General features: G+C 41.9%; 1 long non-coding RNA gene across 1 annotated transcript; it reads left to right on the forward strand.

Moving 5' to 3' along the window:
• The first annotated feature begins 255 nt into the window (after positions 1-255).
• On the forward strand, positions 256-23,489 carry LOC145720368 (uncharacterized). Its single transcript, XR_014143285.1, has 3 exons — positions 256-1,159; positions 4,745-4,861; positions 19,660-23,489. It is a non-coding gene; the product is annotated as an uncharacterized LOC145720368 (long non-coding RNA).
• Positions 23,490-24,169: the final 680 nt, after the last annotated feature.

A 24,169-nucleotide genomic window follows, 5' to 3' on the forward strand; every position in this document is an offset into this window, starting at 1 on the left:
GGGGCGCCTGGGTGGCTCAGTTGGTTAAGCGACTGCCTTCGGCTCAGGTCATGATCCTGGAGTCCCGGGATCGAGTCCCGCATCGGGCTCCCTGCTCGGCAGGGAGTCTGCTTCTCCCTCTCCCACTCCCCGTTTGTGTTCCCTCTCTCGCTGTGTCTTTCTCTGTCAAATAAATAAATAAAATCTTTAAAAAAAAAAACATAAAGTGACAAGTGTTCATCATTTTCAAGCCGCTCCAAGCTGCCCTGCTGGGGGCACAGAAAGACAACCAGCTTCCAGGGGAGGGAGTCGAGCCTCCCCCGCAACTTTCAAAAACCACAGGAGAGAGCTAGTCCCCGAGCTGCACAAAGTTCCTTTGAGAAGGCAAACGTGGGTTTATTTTAGCTCCTTCCCGAGAGGGAACAGTGGGCGGGGAGACGCTGCCCGAGGGCACGGCCACCAGGGTGTTACTGTGGGCCATCTAAAGGCGCTGGGGCAGGAGGGGGAGACGGGATGGTGGCTGCACTGAATCAGCAGCTCCGGGACCAAGAAGGGACATCAGGCAAACCTCACCCACTTAAACATGCTTCCTCCTCCAGTAGAGACCATGTCTGATAGCCTCCTCACTTAAACTTCTTGGAGTGGTTTTCATACTGTTTATTCTTTCCTTCCTTCCCAGTGATCTCTCCCTCTCCCTCTCTCTCTCCTTCTCTCTCTCTGTCTGTCTCTCTCCCTGTCCCCTCCCTCTCTCTGTCTCTGCCTCTCTCTTCCTCTCTCTCTTTGTCTCTCTCTCTCTCTCCCTCCTTCCCTTTGTCTCTCTGTGTCCGTCTCTGTCTCTGCCTCTCTCTTCCTCTCTCTCTTTGTCTCTCTCTCTCTCTCTCCCTCCTTCCCTTTGTCTCTCTGTGTCCGTCTCTGTCTCTGTCTCTCTCTTCCTCTCTCTCTCTATCACTCTGTCTGTCTCTTGCCCTCTCTCTTTGCCTTTCTCTCTCTCTGTTACCAAAACTTACCACTTTTTCCTGTTCGATCCCTGCAGAGAGCACCAATTTTATTTATTTATAAAACAGTAACAACAGTGAAAGTACTGAGAACCATAAAAAGCAGTTAAAAACTAGAAGCTTGAAGTGTTGATGCTCTGAAATTATCCCGATTTGACAGAGCTGACATTGCCTTCCTCTGTCATGTGAGTAAAACATTATCTTCTCGTTTTTAAAGAAGCGGTTATATCAGGGTCTCTTTGATGATGTCTAAGGGTTGTTTCCTTTCTGTTAAGAGAGAAAGTTCATTTTTGTACTCACAAAAGAAATTAAGGAATATCTACTCAATGTTCACAGCTCAAGATCTGTACTAATATTCCTCGTTACTTTTCTGCTCTGACTGCCCAGCTGAGCAGAAGATAAACACATTGTTCTTTGTTATATTGCAAGTCGATAATATTAACGAAACAAACAAATGGAATGACCTGTCTAATGTCTACCTGGCCCACAGTAACACCCTGGTGGCCTTCTCAAAGGAACTTTGTGCAGCCTGGGGACTCGCTCTCTCCTGTGGTTTTTGAAAGTTGCGGGGGAGGCTCGACTCCCTCCCCTGGAAGCTGGTTGTCTTTCTGTGCCCCCAGCAGGGCAGCTTGGAGCGGCTTGAAAATGATGAACACTTGTCACTTTATGTTATTTCTCCAGAGGCAGAGTCAAAGTGTTGTGGGCCGGGCTGAACAAGAAAATATATATTTTAGCATGATATTTTGCGTATAATAAGCCCTCAATAAGTGTAACATCCTTTAATTTCATAGAGCTACTGATAAGGTTTATGGCGCCCGGGCCAACTTGCAATTCCTGCTGAACAGAGCAGGTCACGGAGCTCAGAGAAAGTCAATGAACTGATCAAGATCACATAAATGGTGGGCATCAGCGGAAAGCCCTGGTTCACAATCAGGGGTCTTTTTGCCTCTTGGGCCATGTTCAGACATCTGGGGCCGTCACCACAGAGGAATTACAGTATTGGCATCCAGTGGGTAGAGGGCCAGGGATGCTGTTAAACACGCCATGATGCCTAGAACAGCCCCTTTAGCGAAGATGTGTCTGCACTAAAATGTTAATAGTGCCAAGGCTGAGCCACCCTGGTTTCAGATCTATGTATTCTGACACCAAATCAAGAGTTATTTTAATTCACCTCATATGCCCCAAAGTACCTCAAAGCACATTGTAAAACTAAAGCACTATTTTTGTTATTTGAAAGGCAGTATAATATGATAGAAAACTTTAAGGTTTGACATATCCGGGTCTGTTCTCAGCTCTGCCACTTACTAACATTGAATCTGAGTGACCTCAGGCAAAAATTAACTCATCCGAGCCCTGGTGTCTCTGTTTGTGAAATGTATCAGGATGCTTCAAAAATTAGAAAGAATTTAAGTGACTGAGGACGATGCCAGTATACAACACAGGTCCCTTTGTGGCAGCTTTGACAAAACTACTGTTCTAGCTGACCTATCATTTGCGGATGTGGGTGTAGATAGATGGGATAAATCTCATCTTTGTCAACAAGTATTTACGATTACCTACTATGTGATAAGCACTGAAGATGCAAAAATGAACCAAATGGAAATGTTCCTGTCACGATGCAAGTTACATTACAGATAAAGGGAAATGAATGAGACATAAGGATAAAGAAAGAAATCTCAGATAATTATAGACGGTGGTCAGGGCTGTCTTCTGGGAGGAGGCAAGGGGAATAGAGATCTGAAGGGGGGAAAGGCACAAGAGTGAAGGGAAAGGAAGATCACCCAAGAGAGAAGGACGAGCAAAGACAAATGCACCAGGAAAGAGGTATTTGGGGAAGGAAAGCAAGGATGTGGGAGCATGGAGCAGCCAGAGGAAGGCTGTAGAACAAGGTCTTTCATCCTTCAGAGAACTGTGGGAGGAGTGTAAGAGGAATAATGCATTGTTAGTTGGCCCCAAATAATGCCCTTTGCAGGTTTCCACCTCCAAGAATAGACCATGAGGTTTATCACCCCAGAATCCTGCCTTGAGCAGAAACCATCAATTGACTTGAGTTCTGGTGCTGGATCTCTATAGTCAGCCTTTGTTACAAAGAAACATACTGCTCTGAGTAGGTTTCATGGAGATTGAGAGCCAAGTGGGACCTACTTTCTAATTACTGAGGTAGACAGAACTCAGGGCATGGTATAGTGAAGGTTAAAATGTGCCTCTTTGGACCCCAGCAAATTCTGGGGAATTGATCAGTGGCAGAAGTAGACCGAGCAACTAAGATGGAGTGGTCTTCATTTGGCCCCAGCAAGAGTGAGGGCTTGAAACACATTCAGGAAGGTTTGGGGGAACTCAGAATATAATGAGGAACCGGTGACATGGTTCTCCAGGAAAAGCTTCAGAAAGCGGCCATCCTCCAGGAGAAACACTCTCCATGGCACACTGCATGAGCAGAGGTGGGTGAGGCTGAACAGAAGTGGAGGGAGAAGGCTAGACAGCTGACTCCAAGGAGCTAGTGACAGTATCCAGAAGTTCCCCACCGACCCGAGGAGGGAATGGAACATTACTGAGAGCACAGATGGTCCAGCAGATGCTGAGAGTTATTCCCTGAAAGAGGTTGCAGCGTGAGAGGATGCTTGTCTCTCAGTAGGAAAGCCAAGATCCGGAACTCCAGGCATGAGGTTCACATGCTGACCCCTGGGCAGTCTTCCGTTCAGGGAGTGCCCCAGACTGGTCATTGGCTCTTACCAGTGCAGACTCATGGATCTATGAGCCCCTCTTCCACATCTTGGTGAAAAATAAGGGTATGGGGAAAATAATCTGAAAGACTATTTAATGCTGAAAACATTTAACACTAAAGAAATGTGTTATTCCAAAAAGATCACTTCAATTATTAGATAGGACTTAGCTTTCCAGATTGGACTAAATTTAGATTCTCTTCCAGGACCCACTGGAGTAGAAAGACTAAATAAGAAATAGAAATAGAAAGGTATTTTTTTTTTGTTTTTGCATATTTTAGTGTACTATGAATGCATGTGACCCCACAACAAGAAAAAAAATAATAATAAGGAGTTGAGCTGATAGCAACCTAGAAGTTTCCCAAATTTGAGTTGAGCAGAAAAGCAAAATTGTCTGTTTTTCTAAATAAAAGAAGAAAATCAGGTCAATATCAGATAGGAAAAGAAACTATCCTTTTTGTTAGAGGGCCAACTCCTTTATGAACACTGGAGATGTTTAATCTTGTCCTTTGTAACTGGTACCTGTCTTTTCCTTTTCTTTGTCTTTGGGGCAGGCACTGAGGGTCAGCCTGGCTCTCTGTCTACTGGCCTGTTCATAGCTGATGTGTCAGTTCCCTGTTAGGAAGAGCCTATCTGTGGTGAGATCTGCCAATTCTAACCCAGGGCTTATGACCAGAGTTGCTAGATAGAATAGAAGATGCCCACTTACATTTGAATTTCAAATAAATAACATTTTTTTATAAGTATGCCCCAATGTTCCCTACAAATATTACATGAGACATAATTTTACTTAAAAAATATTGTTTACCTGTTTTAAATGTAATGGAAACTCTATATTTGTATTTGTTAATCTGTCAACCCTACTCTAAGCAATGGCAAACCTAGACCCTGATACTGAGCCAAGTGGAAGGGTAAATGGGTGCCCACCTCACTGTCCATCCACACGCTGCCCCAAATTGAGAGACAGGCCAACCTTACCTCTAGTATTTATAGATGTATAAATACCAATGTAAATATAATTATTAACACAAATATATGTAAAACCAGGTTTTGGGAACATAGTAGCCTGGAAGTTTGAAAATGCCCAGCCACCCTGAAATTCACCATGGAAAGAGGAATGCCTTTTCTTCATATCAATGTAACTGGATGCGCAAGGATCTCCTGGTAGGTATCATTATGATTATTTCACCAAAGGGAAACCTAGATTCAAGGGGTAAAACAACAGTGAATCATTGTAAAAAGTGAACTAGATTTATAATGGATAGATTTATAGCTTATAAGACCAAAATTTGAATTTCAACTCTACCCAGATATTACTATGAGAACTATCTTGACATTTTTAACTCTCTATTTGTCATAGTCAGGAAAATAAGACATGGAACACTGGGTAGAGGGAGTATTTCATGTATTGATGTACACAAAGTACCAAATAGCACTTATGGAGGTACTCAAAACATGATAGCTACTGGCATTAATTTCTATGTGGTTAAGTTTCCCATAAATAGTGATGCCATGACTAAAACTAGGAACATGGTACATAGCATAATCATGGGCACATGGATATATTTTAAAAAGCTGATTTGAACTCATGTCCAGTATTCAGATAACTCTTTCAGATTAAGCATGTGCTTTCTTTATAGCCCTATTTTGAAATGCAAATAGTAACGGGGTACTCTAGTAATATTTTGAATCATGGACACTTTTAATGAATTAAATTTATTGAATCAATTTTCTCATCAACAGCAGACTCTGGGCCAGAGAAATTTCCTGGGTATACTATTAATGTCTTCTTGTAGGGTGAACCCAAGCTTTGGGTCACCTCTGAGTAAAGATGGATGGAGAAAGTACTAGAAGAGGAGGTAGTGACATGAACAAAGTTAAGGGTGTGGGAAAACCTGGAGCACAAATGCGGCTATTGAAGGTCAGTGAGTGATTGTAGGAACAATTTTGATTCAAACCACTTTGGTGGCAAATTATCTTCCCCAATCCCCACCCCTTTAAGAAGTATAGGGATAGCCACAGTATTTCCTAATGAGGCAGAATCAAAGGAGTAAAGTTAGTGAAATATATATTTGAGTGAAACTCAACCTCTTCTTTTTACACTGGAATTAACAGCCAGGAGTCCTGGGAGGTGGGAAGGGGAAGGCTGAGCGTGAGGGCCACGAGTTCACACCACACATCCCTCTGTGCCAAGGACTGTTGACATCACGCCTATTTCCAGCTCCAAACCACCTCTGGACTCCTGCTAGGAGAATTACCTCTGAAGCGGTTTCTGTGTATGTAGAAAATCAAATACATTACCTGCATTTTCTTTAGTGTTCAATGTAATTATACCTATAAGTATATTAAGTGAAATTTCTCTAAACATTTAAGCTTACACAACTAATAAATCAAAATGTAAACTTTACTAATCCTCTTACACAGTTAAAAGTTAATTACAAACCTTAGTCAAATTCCTGTCTCAATAAAAGCATAAGCTTTAATGTGCCACATTCCCCTAAGTGCTTCAGACACCTTAAAATAAGCATGATATTCACAAATTATCACAATAATTATAAAACATTTATATTTACACTCAACCTATGAGAAAATTAGTAATTCTATAGATTTAGCTAATTTCTTATTTATTTATGTACCTTAATATATTTTAATGCATCTTTCCAAGTTACAGTCCCCTACCAAACAAAATGATTACAGTAGACCTACGGAACTTGTAGAGTTATCTGTGAGTTGATTATTGACCTGAACAAAGGACACAGTTGGGACTTCTAGGTGACTCAAACCCTAGCAGCTATTTCTTACCTGGGTTCCTCTTAGAATCATGAGTGACTTATTATGTCAAGAAGAATGTCCCCAGACATGTCTTTTCCTGCAACCTGATGTCTTTGCACTTTTCCTTCATTACATCTGTGATATAGAATATGTTATAGGCTGAATTGTATCCTTCTCTGAATTCATAATTGGAAGTCCCAACCCCCCAGGACCTTATAATACAACTGTATTTGGAGATAGGATCTTCAAAGGTGTAACTAAATTTAAGTGAGGTCATTAAGGTGGACCCTTATCCAAATGACTGGTGTTCTTTTTTTTTTAACTTTTTTTTAAGATTTTATTTATTTGTTTGACAGGGAGACAGCAAGAGAGGGAACACAAGCAGGGGGAGTGGCAGTGGGAGAGGGAGAAGCAGGCCTCCCGCTGAGCAGGGAGCCCGATGCGGGGCTCGATCCCAGGACCCTGGGATCATGACCTGAGCTGAAGGCAGATGCTTAACGACTGAGCCACCCAGCTGCCCCATGACTGGTGTTCTTATAAGAGCAGGAAATTGATCTTGATGGGGCTCAGGGCAAGCTTCCCCAAAATATGCCAAAGTGGCATATTGATTACTTTCACTCAAGTTACTTGAGAAACAACCAGTGCAGGAAGGACATTCTGACTCTCCTCTCTGTCCCCGGGAAAGCAGGAATAAATCTCTCATGTTAAGGGTCCCCTCCCTGCACCAGGAGGTAGAGAGACATCCTTATCACCAGAAACAGGGAATTCAGGGCCCAGACACTGCATAAATAAACTCGGCTTAGTTTCTTCACTAATTAGTACTAATTAGTACCCAAGCCTAAGTGTCTTGTCTTGTTAGTTCTACAGATTTATTGTATCTTTGTCTAAAAAGTATAAAAACTGCCTGCTTTGGTCACTTCTTTGGGTCTCATATTTCTATGACCTCCCATAAGTATGAATTAAATTTGATTTTCTCCTGTTAATCTGTCTTATGCTAATTTAATTATTAGACCAGCCAAAAGAACCAAAAGGGGTAGGGGTAAATTTTCCTCTCCCTAATGGTCTCCAAAGAGTCTTGATTCTCTTTAGTTCAAGAACTACCTAGGATTGTAGAATGAGATGTGGCTGTTCAGTGTCCTTACCATGCTTTCCACGTGAGTGCTGGGGCATGGGAAGACACCACTGCTAGACCACTCTAGGGACAGAAGGGAAAAAACCTATTTATAGTCAAGGTTATGAATTGACTATACAATTACATCTCTAATTTAACTTTAGGATTAATAAGTTATTTCAATTTATTTCCACTTCAGTATGCCTAACTTGAATTTTAACCCACCACCCCAACTGAAATTGTGTCTTCTTTTATTTTTATTTTCTCTTTATGTTCCATTAACCACCATTTGTAATGACATTATTGGCCCTAAAGAATTCAAAGCGCCTCATAAATTGCCTCTATTTATTCTTTCTCAACTGTTAGTATAGATACAATGTAATTCAGCGTCTTACACAGATGTTATGAACACCATCCACATAGTGCTGGGTCCCCTAGCGTTATATTTCCCAAGCCTGTGGCCTAATTTTCTAAGGATGCAATTTACAGGTTGAATGACCTTTACCCACTCTCATCTCTGAACCTTGCTTAACTCATCTATAATGTATTTTTTTTAAGATTTTATTTATTTATTTAACAGAGAAAGAGACAGTGAGAGAGGGAACACAAGAGGGGGAGTGGGAGAGGGAGCGGGGCTCGATCCCAGGACCCTGGGATCATGACCTGAGCCGAAGGCAGACGCTTAATGACTGAGCCCCTATAATGTATTTTTTTTTTCTAACAAACAAACAAACAAGAAAGAGAGAAGAGAAAAGAAAAGAAAAAGAAAAAGGCAGATCTCAAATTCTGTGATTTGGGAATGAGCTAAGTCTGGGATCAAATCTGCTTCATTAACTAAAAGATCTTAAGAGAGTGAATATAGAGCTGAGACATCTCCCGTCCTATAAAACCAAACGCTGAATGGCACTCAGCCATTCTTTCCCCATCTGAACCTAAAGATTAAAAGGATTAAACTGTGTGAAAGCACTTTATAAACTTGAACCATGTGTAAATTGTCTGCATTTTTATGACGAATTGCCCCTCGTGAGTTATTTCAGGCATTAAAGTGTTAAGTTGCTCACCTGAATATGGGCAGCGAGGTCCCCACGAAGTCTGCGTATCCTGGATTTCCAATTCAGTGCTCTATCCACCCCCAGATTATTGGCATTTCAAATATGAAAGTGAATTCCATGGATGAGAAGCAATCATTCACCCATGGGCCAGGCTCTCATCTTTGCCTGCACACCTGTCAGGAAGAGATCCAACCGGACAGGCCCCACTTACCGGAGATAAAGGCCAGTCCACGAAGGACTGTGATGCCAGGTGCTCTGCCCTTAAGTTGTGCAGCAGACAGCTGCTTTAAGTTTGTAAGGCACGCAAGCCTTCCTGGTCTATTTTATTCATGCCGGTTCCCAAGGATGACACTCCAAACTCGGAATGAGAGGCACACCTTTGTTTCCATTCCAGTAGAACCAAAGAAAGAAAGCTCGTGATACAGCAGTTTAATTAGAGTATGCAAATCACTATGCTCCCATTTCCCTCCTGTGTGTTCCAGGTCCTGCCTTCTTTACAAGAGGAGAACACAGCTCAGGAAAGCGGAGGCTGGAAACAAATAAAGCGAGCAGTCTGCATGCCTCCACAGCAGTGTGGCGGAAGGGTGGTGAAGGGTGAAGGGCTACAGACTCGCTGCCACAGGGTGCCGTCCCGTGACAGCAGTCTCACGTTGAGCTTGTGGGGTGTCTCTTTGGCATGGCTGAAAAGTGAAAAGCGTGCCTTGCAAACAATATGTGACTTTTGTAAATTTATTTTTAATAAGCATACATTACAGTATTCTTTTTTATGTACAGTTTTATGAGACCGGACATAGGCCAGTGTAACCACCACCACGATCAGGATACCAGACAGCTCCATTAACACACAGCAACTGCTTTCTATTCAAACCCTTTGTATTCAAATACTCCACCTACCCTGTAACCCTGGCGACCACCCTCAGTTCTTCATCCCTATAGATTTGCCTTTTACACAGTTGTCATATAAATGGAAATCTGGCTTTGTTCATTTGCATTATGTGTAATGTATTTGAGCTTCATCCCTGTTGTTGTGTGTATCAGTAATTTGCTCTTGTTTGTGGCCCTGGGGCATTCTATTGTATGGGTAGACTAGTGCTTGTTCATCCATTCATCAGTTAAAGGACATTTGGGTTGTTCCCAGGTTTTGGTGATTATCAATGAAACTGCTATAAATATTTACATACATGTTTCTATGTGACCTAAGTTTTGGTCCTTGGGTAAATACAAAGAAGCAGAATTGCTGAATCATGGGATGAGTACGTGTCTAACTTTATAAGACATCGCGAAGCTATTTTTTTTTTTTTTTTAAAGATTTTATTTATTTACTTGACAGAGACAGAGACAGCGAGAGCAGGAACACAAGCAGGGGGAGTGGGAGAGGGAGAAGCAGGCTTCCCGCTGAGCCGGGAGCCCGATGTGGGACTCGATCCCAGGACCCTGGGATCATGACCTGAGCCGAAGGCAGTCGCTTAACCAACTGAGCCACCCAGGCGCCCGCGAAGCTATTTTCTAAAGTGATGGTACCATTTTGCATCCCCACCTGCAATGTATCACAGTACTGATCTACCACCTCACCAAACTTAGTATTGTCAGGTATTATTATCGTTGTTGTAGTTATAGCAATTCTAGAGAGTGTGGAGTGGCATTTCTGTCTGGATTTAATCCTCATTCTCCTTATGACTGATGATGTTGAGCATCTTGCTTACTTGTGATCATCATCTTACTTGCCACCATCTCTTTTCTTTAGTGAAATGTACATTCAAACCTTTTGTCCGATTTTAAATGAGTTGTTTTCTTATTCCCAAATTCAATAAATATTTCTAAGCTTACATTTTTATTAACTAAATTTTATTAAGTAAAAGCTGAATAGTCACAATTATTATAAACATAATTTAAATCACTGATAGCAACAGAAAGCTAGATTTTAAGAAACCCAAATATTTATAGTTCTAGAACAATGCTTCAGAAAGTTTAGTGTGCAAATGAATCACTTAGGGATCTTGTTAAAAATGTAGATTCTGGGGCGCCTGGGTGGCTCAGTTGGTTAAGCGACTGCCTTCGGCTCAGGTCATGATCCTGGAGTCCCGGGATCGAGTCCCGCATCAGGCTCCCTGCTCAGCAGGGAGTCTGCTTCTCCCTCTGATCCTCCCCCATCTCATGCTCTCTCTCTCTGTCTCATTCTCTCTCTCAAATAAATAAATAGAATTAAAAAAAAAATGTAGATTCTGACTCAGTGAGTCAGGGCTTGAGCCTGAGAATTTGTATTTCTAATAAGCTCGCAGGTGACACTGATATCAATGATGCCTACATCACATTTTAGCTAACAAGTGTCTAAAAGATCTTGGTTCAAATCCCCTTTTATAACCCCAAAACTGGCCAACACTGATCATGTAATTAAATCTTCCTTTACTTTTGGAAGAAAAAGGAATATGAAATTAATAAAGATCTCTAGATGTACTGCTAGAACTTGAATAGGTATGTCACAGAGTTCCTGTGCCAAATATCTGTCCAAAATCATGCTGTCACGTTGACTGATTTTGCCAATAAAGAATAGAGGGATTTCCTCATTGAAGTTACTCCAATAAAGAAATAATTATCTATGTCCCTTATTAGAATCAATTATTTTTTTACCCTCAGAATACTTTATTGTAGTCACTGGTTGAAGTAAAAACTTTTTTTTTAATGTTTCTCCCCATTATGTGGAAGCAGGTGGGCTGTGTTCAACCAGGACCTTATTTTATTGTCCAAGTCTCTTTGAGGCCTGGAATTTCTGTCTCATTGTTAATTTTAAAAGAATTGGAATCCTACTAGCCAAAGAAAAAAAGTATTTATGATTTTGGGAAATCCAAACACTTGTTGTGAAAGGGGTTATATACACTTTAGTGGGTAACCAAGATGAGCCATTGAGATTCACGAAGAAAATATTAAAACTTCTATTTTCATTCACTGTTAAATTAAAAAAATAGGAAAATGACATTTCACAGTTGTTGAGTATATCAATGGACACATGGGTCTTCATTCTGTCTCTATGCCATAAAGTAGAAGACAAAGAATTCAATTTTGGACATAAGTTTTAAGTATCTGAGAGATATTTTAATGGAGACGTTGAGTAAACAGACTGGCAGTCACAAGAGAAGGAGGGCTGGACCCATAAACCAACAAGGAGCCATAATGGAGAGAGAGCAGGTAGGATTGCTTCAGTAACAAAAGAAGGCATTCATGGGAGGGAGTTCTAACACTTAGAGTTTCAGAAGAAGAGTAAGAACAATCAAGAAAAACTGAAGAAGAGGCAAAGAAGTCAAGAATGGCACGGGGAAGCAAGTAGGCTCCCGGGAGAATGGTATTTCAGAAAATATTAGACAGATGGGGTGCCTGGATGGCTCAGTCAGTTAAGCTAAGCATCCAATTCTTGATTTCTTCTCAGGTCATATCTCGGGGTCATGGGATTGAGCCCCCCTGCCACGACCACCACCAGGCTCTGCACTCAGCACAGAGTCGGCTTGGGATTCTTTCCCTCTACCCTTTTCCCCATTTGAGTGCTCTCTCTCTCTCTAAAATAAATAAAAGCTTCAAAAAATTAAAAGAAAATAGTAGACAGAGTGTCAAGAAAGACTGATTAACCCTGTGAATTATTGTTGGAAGCCTTAGTAAAACGAAGGCAGACATGCCTATTAGATTTGGTTACTGGGACCAATGCTACTGGTGACTTCAGCAAGAGGGGGGCTATCTCGAAAGATCCCACATGCAAAATGGAAGCACATTTACTGTTGTTGTAAACAAAGTTTGTTTTATTTGTGTGTAAATAAATACATGCATGCTCCAAGTAAAATTTGGGGGAATTAAAGAATTGAAAAAGGTGACAAACAGAAATGTGCTTTAAATTGATTACCAATAGCCCTATCATCTGAAGGCAATTTCTGTCATAACGTTGTGTGTCTAACTCCTGTGTCTTCTTACTTGGTACGTTTTTTGTTTTTTAAAATCTCTTCCATATAATTGCGAGTATATTTTATGCACTGATTTTTCACTTCACTTTTTAACAAACACATTTTAAATGCTTTGTAAGCATAGCATACCATAAAGTGAACATACCATATAGATATTCATCCCATTTAGATTGTTTCCAATTTGAAGGCTATTATAAATAAAGCTGAATGAACATCTTTTTGTACAAACCTTCCCCCCAATTATTTTAGATTATTTTCTCACAGAGGAAAATCCATCAGGTAATTTTTAAGTCCTATGTTATGAAGACCTTCAAACTCTAAGGAAGGACCTACTTTATTTTTTTTTTCTTTTTTTTTAAAGATTTTATTTATTTGACAGAGAGAGACACAGCGAGAGAGGGAGCACAAGCAGGGGGAGTGGGAGAGGGAAAAGCAGGCTTCTTGCTGAGCGGGGAGCCCAATGTGGGGCTCGATCCCAGGACCCCGGGATCATGACCTGAGCCGAAGGCAGACGCTTAAGGACTGAGCCACCCAGGTGCCCCAGGAAGGACCTACTTTAAATGAATATTTGTGTGCTATGGATGAAGAGAAGGATCTCAAATTGACCCCAAAACAAGATAACCCTTGGCAGTTTTAATTCAGCAACTTCCATGAATACAACTTCTAATTTCCTTTTTCTCGTGATTTGGAATATTACTTTTCCATCTCTTCCTCCAAAGGTCTAAAATTTCCCTAGTACTGAGAAAGAGAGCATCACTTCCAAGATAAATGAGAAGGGAAGGTCCAAGACAAGAAGAAAGAAGAGAAGGCTGTTTGCTGCCATTAATTTTAAGAAAGTCTTTGAGTCTTATATAAACTTCTCTTTTTCTCCAAATATTTGCATTGTCAAAAGGTGGAGCACTGGCAGAGTAGACACTTACCATTGTAGCTTCTCTGACAACTGACCTCCCCTGCCTGCTCTCTGCAGTCACCCACTTGGGAAACCCCTATTGATAGAGTCTTAGGGAGAAGCACGTGCCCCTCCCTAGAAAAGGAAAAGCAACCACAGTTCTTCTAGTCCTGGTTGAGTCACCAGGGGGTTAGCACATGGATTGGGCCCAGCAAGTGGACAATCAATGCTGGGGTTTTGCTCTTGAGAGAGCAATGCAATCATATGGGAACAGAGGTCAATCATCATTGCCATGGTGGTCTGAGCAGACCAGCCCATGCCTCTGTTTGATCTCTGCTGCAGTCCTTGATGGTTAGATCTTCCTGGTGATTACCCATCTCCACATCTGGTTCTCCTTGTTGTTCTATGAACGCTGAGAATCCTTCAATAATCCCTCGCCTATGTTAACATTAGTCAGTCTTCATTGTTTGTAAGGAAGTCTCTGCTTAGGCCCAATAAGCAGGGTCAGGCCACATGTAAGATTTTGGACTTTGTCTTTAGAGCAATAGATAACCACTAATGGGTAAGAATTCTAACAGCACAGGACAAATTATCTGTTGCTAGGGGAGGAGGATGGAGACCTAAGGAATGAATGAGCATTAGGTAGAAAGAGTGTCAGCAGGAACAAAAGGCAAACACAGGTGAAGTCTTCCGGACTGCAAGGAGCAGAAAGTAGGCTACTTACCAGGAGCAAGGGCACTCTCACTTCTGCATCATTCAGAGGCTCTGGAGACCAGGGAAGCAATGTCAGGGGACAACATGTGTCTGGAAGCAGTTACAAGGACAAATGAGGACACCTGGAAAGGCTTTTTATGCATCTCCTATGTAGACTCATGGAGCTGTGTTTCATCTACTTCATTGGGCCAAACATAATGAATAATTTCATAATAATCTGTTCTTCTGACAGCTTTCAACCCCTCAATACTCATTTCTGACATGGTGGATAGAAATAGGCCACACCAGCCACCTCTCCCACCTTCAAGAAGAGTTTCCTAAGTTTCACTGATAAGATTCATCTGCAATTCTAATCAAAAAATTAACTTCCCAGGCTCTTCTTTCAGAAGTTCTGATTCAGGGGGACAAGGGTGGAAACTGAGAATGATTTTTAACGAGTTCTGTCACGTGATACTTGTCATCATGGAAGTTTGAGAAATATCCTGTGAAGTCTCTTACCTGATGAAGGTATGGAATAGACACCTCACAGGGATTTCCCTGGTCATCCGTAGTTTCATCCCACAAAGTGGTGATTTGAAGTCCAGAGTAAGTGTTCTTGATTTTTCATGTACCAGCATCTCTTGGAGACTTGTAACAATGCACATTGCTGGTCACACCCCCAGAGTTTCTGATTCAGAAGGTCTTGGTTGATATCTGAGGATTGGTAGGTCTAAAAAACACTCAGGTGCAGCTGAGGTTTCTGGTCCTGGACCGCATTTTGAGAACTACTGACGTAGAAAGAATACAATGTGCCCAGGTGCTCAACACAAAATTATTACTTACCGATTCCTCCAGAGGAAACCCCCTCCCAATCAACAACCCCTCAGAACAGGACAGGGGATCCTCTCTACAGAGTTATAAACCCCGAGGCCCCAGAGACCTAGATCTCCTTCCCCACGATACATCAGAAAACGAAACCTAAAATTCTCAGTGTGGTCAGCAAGGAGACTCAGAGATGCAGTCCCAATCCTAACCCTTTATGGAATAAATGAAAGCAAAGTAGGAGATCAAAGGGAGATGGATATCTGTAGAGAGGTGATGTTTCTACAGTACAGCTTTGGGAGACCCATGGCAGAGTTAAAACAAGGAAACTGAGGCAAAACTACCATGGCCTTGAGACACATCCGTGCATGTTAGGGAGAGGGTAGCTGAGATATAGGGAAGGTTATGCTGAATGTGGTACCAGGGTGGGGGCTGGGGAGTGTTGACAGAGTCAGGCTAGAGCTCCCCACTCTCCCCCGCCATATGCCACGCTCTGGTGGGACACAGAGCATCATGCACAGAGTTAGGACCACAGGATCTGAAGGATCTAACTTCGGGAGGGCTTTGGGTAAATGCCAGACAATGCAATGTTCTAAGCACTTCTCATGAAATAACTCTCTTAATACTCACACTAACCCAACAAGTAGATACAACAAACATTGCCTTTTACAGATTAAGAAATAGGGTCACAGAGAAGCCACGTATCCTGGTGGAAGTCACAAGGTGAGCACTCAGTGCACTCAAATCCAGGTTGTTTGACTTCAGAGACTATAGGCCTAACTCAACATACTGCTGTTGCTTCTTAACAGAACACATATTTCTTGATCATCTGCTACCTTCAAGTCATTATTTTAGCTACTGTGGGTGGGGGCTAGAGGAGGGGGAAATAAAATAGATACTTCCCTTGCCTTGAAAAGAGTGAAATCTGGTAGGATGGACGGACCCACTTACAGCGAACTCTGAAATAAGGCAGATTGCAAGTGTAGGCTTCTATGTTCTGTCAAAAGCTACGGGGATACCGGGATACAGAGAGAGAACCGTGGGGGTGGATGGTAAGTCATGGAGACTCTGGTATCCTTTATTCTAGGCCCTAAGTGGATTGTAAGGAAAAAAAAAATAAAAACCAGTCCCTCCAGTGTTGACGCTTGAAAGAGGATATCTGGGAGGAAGAGCCAGCTGATTCTGAGGCTCTGACCTCATTTTTCAGATTCTCCTTTCCTTTGCACCCTTCTCTGGTTCCCGCTATCACCATCCTGCTGGCTTCAGAGGGTAGTAATCTTTTTCAAATACTCTGGCCCAGACAAAAAAACCTTTCTATTAACTCCCCACTGTACAGCTGAGACCAGGCTGGAATTAACAATAATGAAAATCAATAAGCCCTTCACTAAATGCTCAGGCACAGAAACAAGAAAATAAACTGTCTTATAATATCAAAACTCTGTCTAAGAGGACTGCTCTGTCCACACAGAAACCCCTGGGGGAAGGACATGATGCCTGCAATGATACCCGCTCTTCTTAGACCCTGGAATCCTTGAGTTCACAAATGCTATTCTCTTCCCTGTTTGTTATCTGGACTCCTCAACGTCTAGACAAAGAGATGGAGAATTGTCTTCCTTGGATCTGGTGCCTGCCCTCTCAGGTCCAGCCTCCCATGTTCTAACTCACCTCTGCTCCAAGCAATTGGAAGTAATGGACTTTCTCCTCCAGACTTTCCTTTATGGCCTTTCAAAGAACACCATGGCTACCTTGTCTGAAATCAAGTCTAGACACTTGTTAATTAACTGCCTGAGTTTGATCCAGGTACTTCATCTTCCTGAGTTTCTATTTTTCTGTTGGTGAACTTAGGGGTGTGAATTAGTAGTTAACTCAGTCCCATTTCTGACCTTTCTATAATTCTAGGCCCATTTGTGGCATGACTCAAGTTGCTCATTGCATATATTTTGCCTCAGGAGTAATACATTAAGGAAAATTGCCTGAACCTGAAAGGTCAAGTCTATGAGGAGGACCCATGTGCCTAAGCTCAAAGATCCATTGCTTTTAAAGAACTAGACTGGGTGAGTGGGACCCGGGCTCCTGGATTCTCTGTATTTACAAACATAGTATTGAAGATGCATTAAGACTAAGGGAATCCAGGGGCCCTTTCCATCTCTGGCAAGCTCAGCCACATGTAAAAATAGTGTGGACAGTACAAATACAAAGGCTGAGTCATCAGCTTTTCCCTCAGGCCCCAGTGTTCAGTCTGTGAGCCATCAGAAATGACAAGCAGGATTCAAGCTAGTGCTTTCCTATGATCTACAAACCATTGCCCTGGTCATTCACCACAGGGCCATTAGCACATGTATGGAAGTGACAGAATTTTAATATGAGGATGATGATGATGATGATAAGGCTCAAGCTCAAAGAGGATAAAGCCCCAGTGGAAATACAAAGTGGCCTGAGGTGACCTTATTGACCTCACCGTCATCATATCTACTATGTGTTGAAGGCCACACTATTGGCTGGAGGTATTTCACCAGTCAGGGGCCTAGAATAATGCATACTTCCTCTTTGGCAAGGGCTCTGGGAGAGCCAGACCTGGAAGATAACAGAACCAAGGTGGAAATGTCTCTCAATGAGAGTAAAGGCGGGATCAAAACCAGAATCAAAGTTAGGAGACCAGGACAGCAGGAAACAAATATTGAGACCTGGGTGTAGAACCAAAGGATCCAGAAGGTAGAAGAAGAGGAGAGCCGGGACCATTGAATGAGATAGATGAGCAGAAGGTTATTCTGGGCAAATACTAAAAAAAAAAACTAAACAAAAACAAAAAAACTCTATTTCTGAGATTGGATATTAAGGTGGCTTTTTACATCCTGGTGGAATAGTACATGGGAATCATGAAAGTCTCTGTAAGTCAATCCAGCTCATCAAAAAGAGACAATGGGCTTGTGTTTTCTGGGTTTCATGGTGCATTGGCTTCTAACTGAATTTGGTTTTCTTTCTTTTTTTTAATCATTTTTATTTATTTATTTGAGAGAGAGAAAGAGAGAGCACAAGCTGGAGAGGGGCAGTGGGAGAGGGAGAAGCAGGCTCCCCACTGAGCAAGGAGCCCAATGTGGGGCTCGATCCCAGGACACTGGGATCCTGACCTGAGCTGAAGGCAGATGCTTAACCAACTGAGCCGCCCAGGTGCCCCTGATTTTGGTTTCTACCACCTAATTGCAAGGTATATTAGCTACATGTCACTGAGTAACAATTTACAACAAACTTAACAGCTAAAAACAACACACATCTATTTTATCAGTTTCTGGGGATCAAGAGTTCAGTCCCAGCTTCTCTTGGTTCTCTGCTTCAGAGTCTCACCTAAAAGCTACAATCAAGGTGTTGGCCAGGGCTTCAGCCTCACTTCAAGGTTTAACTGGGGAGAAAGTCCTCTTCTGGCCCCACGTGATTGTTGGAAGCATTCTGTTTCCTACAGGCCAGAAGAGAGAGAACCTGAGTATCTTGCTGACTATCAGTTTGAGGTTACTCTCATTTCCTTGCCATGTGACTTTCCCTGAAGGGCAGCTCACAACACGTGTGGCTTCTTTGTAGCCAGCAAGACAGTCTCCTAGCAAGACAATTATAATCTCATGTAACATAATTGTGTGCATGCAATCACCTCTATTCGATCACCTTTGCCATATTCTAGTGTTTTGAAACAAATTAGAGGACACATCACACTCCAGCAGAAGGAATTATGCAAAGGCTTGAATACTAGGAGGTGGAGATTATGGGAACCATCTTAGCCTCTGTCATACATAAATAGATCTGCTAGTTGGGACTGGATCTCAATGCTACTCTACTGTTCTCCTTGAGAAATTAAACAAAGACACCATAATATGTGATACAGTTAAGCACAGGCTCCTGAACCAGACAGCAGATCTCACTGGGTGGGCAGAGTTGATGGGACAAGGTTGTTTCTCCTTCCTGTTGGCTCGTAGACGAATTTCCATCCCCGGGAATGAATCCTTCCTTTTCCCAAATAGACAGGAACCATGGACCAGATGAAATGAGGCAGAGAACTTAACAAATACAAGTACTAGGAGCTATATTGGGGTCCCCTAAACCTACTGCACGAGTTGAGGCAAATTTTGGTAATAAAGGCTTGTGAATAAAGCTTAAGGGATTTGGTTGACTCAGTATGAGTCAGCAGTGTGATGTGGCTGCCAAGAATAGCGAAGGCTGTGTTAGACTCAGTGTAATTAGTCCAGATGGAGGATTCGTCCAGAGGAGATGACCCTTTCTCACTTTGTGCTTCTGTGGCCCACACATGAAGGCTGATGCTAATTCCAGATCCCACATTCTGGGAGGGACATGGTCGAACTAGTGTACCTGCAAAGGAGAGTCCTTTGGTTAAAGGTTAAAGAGGTTGAAACCATGGAAGATAACAAAAAGAATGAGGACTGGGAATATTTAATCTGCAAAGGCAAGCTCCTGAACTGGATAAGATTGTTGTTTTAAAACACTAGAGGGCTGTCTTATGGACAAGAAAATGGGGGGGAGGGTCTTATATGAGCCCAAGGGATAGAACCAATGTCCATAGTGGAAGTCTTGGAGGATCAGATGTCTGCTCAGAGTGAGAAACATTTCCCAGTGGGCACAGCTGCCATAGCAGAGGACAGATGCTTCTCACTGGAGGTCTTCATTGTGTCTTTCAGTCATTCAACAAACACTTCTTAGTTCCAACTGACTGCCAGGGACCAAATTATGCAGATGCCCAACAAAGAAAATGCATCCCCTGTTTTCAAGAACTGTACCTTGAAGACAAGAAAACAAACCATTTCAAAGAAAGACTGAAAGTAACCAACAACCCCCAGCCGTCAGACATGTATTTCTTGGTCATGTCATATGCAGGAGGCCACAGCTTGCTTCCTGTGGTTCTGCGTACCTTCTCATTCTGGGACTTGGGACAGAAGAACAAAAGTGCTAGTGGAAACTTGTGATGCCTTTGAAAGCTTCCGCTCCAGGTAGGCTAATCTGCTGCTCACATTGGCACGGGCCACAGCGTGTCAATGCCAAGTCTTGCCACAGGGGGCACTGTGAGCCACACTGCAACAGGCATGTATGCTCTACAGGGAAAAGGAAGCAAATGATCAGCAAAAGTAGCACAGTTTCCTACAGCGCCCTAGGAGTCATTCTGAGGGTGTTGAGAGGACAAGATGTTGTGGAAGACGCAACTATTTAGAAGGGGCTTCAAGGAAGAGGGGAATTACTCTTGACTGTGTTGGGCCAATCCCTCTCTCTTTCTAAAATCTCTCTATGCTCACACTTTTATGCAGTCTAATCCATATCAGTGTAAGTGTTCATAAATTAGTTAGCTCTGGTCTGAGCGGGATGGTTTCCTTGCCTGGGAAGAGGAGTGAAAAAGTAAACAAAATTTCCACTCGGGGAGCGAAATCTACAGAAATTTAAATGAGGTAAATGAAATTTAACAGTTGAGAAATTACAACTGTGAAGAAGTAGGTTAATCCAGGGACGAAAGGGAGTGAATCAAGAGAAACATATAAGAAGCTGAATTTAATTAAGGGACCTAGAAAGAAGATATTAGTAGCCATTCTCCATGAGGAATAATAAATGAAAGATTGCATGTCATTTGGGGTTGTAAAGGCCTAAATTATGGTCCTCCTCATGCTCCACTCCTGAAAAAATTATTTATTTAATCTGTCTGTGAAAATTTCACAGATGGAGGGAGCAAAGCAGGCTGATTACAGTGTGTTTATTTGTTTGCTTATAAGGAATTCTTATTGCCTTGGCCACCAGGAGCAAAACAATTCCCAGTACGGGAGAACAGAAAAATGGTCCCTTTTTTCCTAAGTGTGGCTGGTGAACCAAGGGAAGTTGGATGAGGCAGGAATGGGCACGTTGCCCAAAATACTTCATTGCTCACATTGCACGTCCTTTAATTTTTAATATATTTTATTTCTGTGTTCGGCAAGGTTTTGTTTTTTTAACCTCCTGGTGCAAAATCATTCTGTTAAAACCTCTGGAATTAACATGCCAAACACCAACTGCAATGTGTAAGGGCTGTGAGATACTTCTCCAGTGATTTTCAATTTGAAAACTTGAAAACCTGTTCTCCTCAAAGGAAAAGCACAATTTTAATATTTTAAAAATAGTGTGGTGATGGTAATAAAATGATAGCAGTGTTTCCCTCTAAAGCTACCTTTGGGGTCCTGGGTGGGCCCCGTGAGGGGTGAAGGTGGTGAGTGCCAGTCCTTCTGGCCATGCGAGACGAAGTCACATAAATAGAAGCGACCACCAAGAAAAGAGGCAGATCTGAAGTAAGACAAAAGCATTTATTTGGATTTCTCAGAATCGCAATTTGGGGAGCAGAGATTTGGGTAGAAACCCAAGTCGTGTCCACTAGGGAACAAAAGTCAAGGGTTGTTAAAGACAAAAAGGAATGCTTGTATAGATTGTTTACAAAGAATTTGGATTGATGTTGATGGCAGAAAACTAATCTTGGCTACCTGTAATTGGTTGCTAAGGCTTTCATTCACTAAGGAAAAGGCTATCACTGTGGCAACTTGCAAGTTTTGGTGCAGAGTCCTTGGATTACTTGCCATTTGGCCCAGTTCAAAAGTTCATGGTTCCATCCAGTGAGAACATGCATAAGGCCCACTTCCTTAATGATTTCCTGGCTCCATCGTAAACACCTTGACATAAGTAACTCTATTTTATTTCAACTCTCACAGAAAGAGGAAGGCCTCTTTGGAGTTCTGTGTCCACAACCTGCTAGCAGTGGTCTCGGCTAATAAGAATAAAGCATTTATTACACACGCTGAGAGCCACATATGGTTCTAAACTTTTACATGGATTCACTCATATAATCCTGGTGACAATATCATGTGAGATAGATATTCTTTTCTTTCCCATTTTCTAGATGAGAAAGCTGAGGCCCAATAACTTGTCCCAAATATGTAAAGATCTTCTATAAGTTGATAACAAAAAGATAACCCAATAGGGGAAAAAAATGAGCAAAAGATATGAATTGGCACTTCATAAAAGGGGATATCCAAATAGTCCTTAAATGCAGGAAAATGTGATTGACCTCACTGGTCATCACAAAAATCCAAATTAAAACCAGAATGACACACCACTGCATACTCGACTGAGTGCCTACAATTAAGTAGACTGATGGCACAAAGTGCTTGAGAAGAAGCAGAGCAATGGAAACTCACACACTCCTGTGGGGAAGGAGTTGGCCCAGCCTCTCTGGAAAACAGTTTGATATTGACCACTCAAGTCCTACATTTGCAAGTCCTGTGATACAGCAATTCCACTCCCAAGTGTAGAGCAATGTGCACCAAAAAAATCATGCACTAGGAGTGTTAATAGAAGCATGATCTGAAAAATCCTTAATTGGAAACAACCCAAATACCATCAACCGTAGGATGACTAAGAACATTCAGTATTCGCATACAATATAATACTTTTTAACAGTAACAATGAATTTCAGCTCCATGAAACAGCATGGATGAATCTCATAAACATCATTGAATAAAAGATTGAAACACAGAAGAATACTGTATGATTGCACTTAAATAAAGTTCCAAAGTTTGCAAAATTAGTCCCCAGTTTTAAAAGTCAGGAGAGTCGTGACCTTGGGGAGGACAGAAAGAGTAATGATGAGGACAGGCACTGGCGTCTTGAGGAATGACCTCAGTGTTCTTTGCCTTGACCTGAGTGGTAAAAGAAAACCTCTCCATGTGCCTTGAACCACTTCTTTATTTCTGGTTCAAGAATTAGGTTAGGGGTACCTGGGTGGCTCAGTCAGTTAAGCATCTGACTCCTGATTTCAGCTCAGGTCATGATCTCAGGGTTGTGAGATTGAGCCCTGCCTCAGGCTCTGCACTAGGCATGGAACCTGCTTAAGAGTCTCTTTCTCCCTCTTCCTCTGTCCCTCCTCCTCCCCCGCCAAAAAAAACAAATAATAATTGGGTTACAGGTCTACTTGACCTTCTTCAGAATTCCATGCACAATCAGACAAGATTTTTTTTTCCTTCACTAAGAAAATACTGAAGTATTATACAGTAATTGGATTTTTAAAATCAGACACCTTGCCCCTACTTGCACCTGTTTCTAAGAAACTGGGCATCTACATGTACAAGAAATGTTATGTTTAATAAAGTTAAACTTAGAACTCTAAGTACAACAAACTGGCAGTTTCAATTTCATTTTTTATTTCCCTTATCATTTACCCAGTCTTAATCCAGGAATTGCCTTTGGGTGGCTAGTGGAATTATTGTCTTGTTTGTTTTTTCCTCCTTTCTCGTTTTCTGTGATTTTCCAAATTAGCTATAATGAATAAATATTACTTTTGATAAAACAAGTGAAAAGTGTACTTTAAAATGTAGCTTAACTCCTGAGTAGAGAGAGGTGGATGTATAAATGTAACACGGTCCTCTCTAGTGACTCACTCTCTGTCTGCAAATGCTTCTTTTTCTCCTCACTTTTGCAATAAACTTAGTAGAGAATTTTGCCATTTCAAACTCCTCTGCTGAAACCAAGCCCCTGATTCTGGGACTCCTGCCCAGGTCCCACCTCTTTGTGAGGTTTTCCTTCCCTGACCAGCCAGCTGGAAGCTGAAAGTCCCTAATGGTCAAGTTAAAATGATCTTCTCTCTCTGAACACATCAAACATTTTGAAGGTTGGTACACATTCCTAGGACATAGCAGTATCCATCTCTTGACTGATGGGATGACTTACCAATCAATAGATGCCTCAAAATTTGATTCCGTGTTTTTTACTTTCTTTATTCTCTATTATAACATGTAATTAGAAAGGTCATGTGGAAGTTATAGGAAAAAAAGTGTTATCAAACATGACTTAAAGGTGATGTTCCCAGGATCTTAAGAAATAACACATTGTATTTCATTGACTTTAAGATTTTCTTTTTCTTTTTACATTTTATATTTATGGAATTGGATTATCTCACGATGGATGGCATCTGACTGTTATTGTTGGCCATGCTTCTGTCATGACCCTGATTGCCTGCTCATGGATGGACTGGCCTCCATGATCTCTGCCTCCTGAAGTTTATTTTTCCGGTGAATTCAACCCCTTCAGTGTGGGCTGGACTTACTGACTTTCTTCCAGCAAATAGAATATGACAAATGTGGCAGGATGTCGCTTCTGAGATTAGGTTATAGAAAGATAATGCCTTCC

Source organism: Leptonychotes weddellii, chromosome 2 (assembly GCF_054177405.1).
Source record: "Leptonychotes weddellii isolate Sample4059 chromosome 2, ASM5417740v2, whole genome shotgun sequence".
Taxonomy (NCBI): Eukaryota; Metazoa; Chordata; class Mammalia; order Carnivora; family Phocidae; genus Leptonychotes; species Leptonychotes weddellii.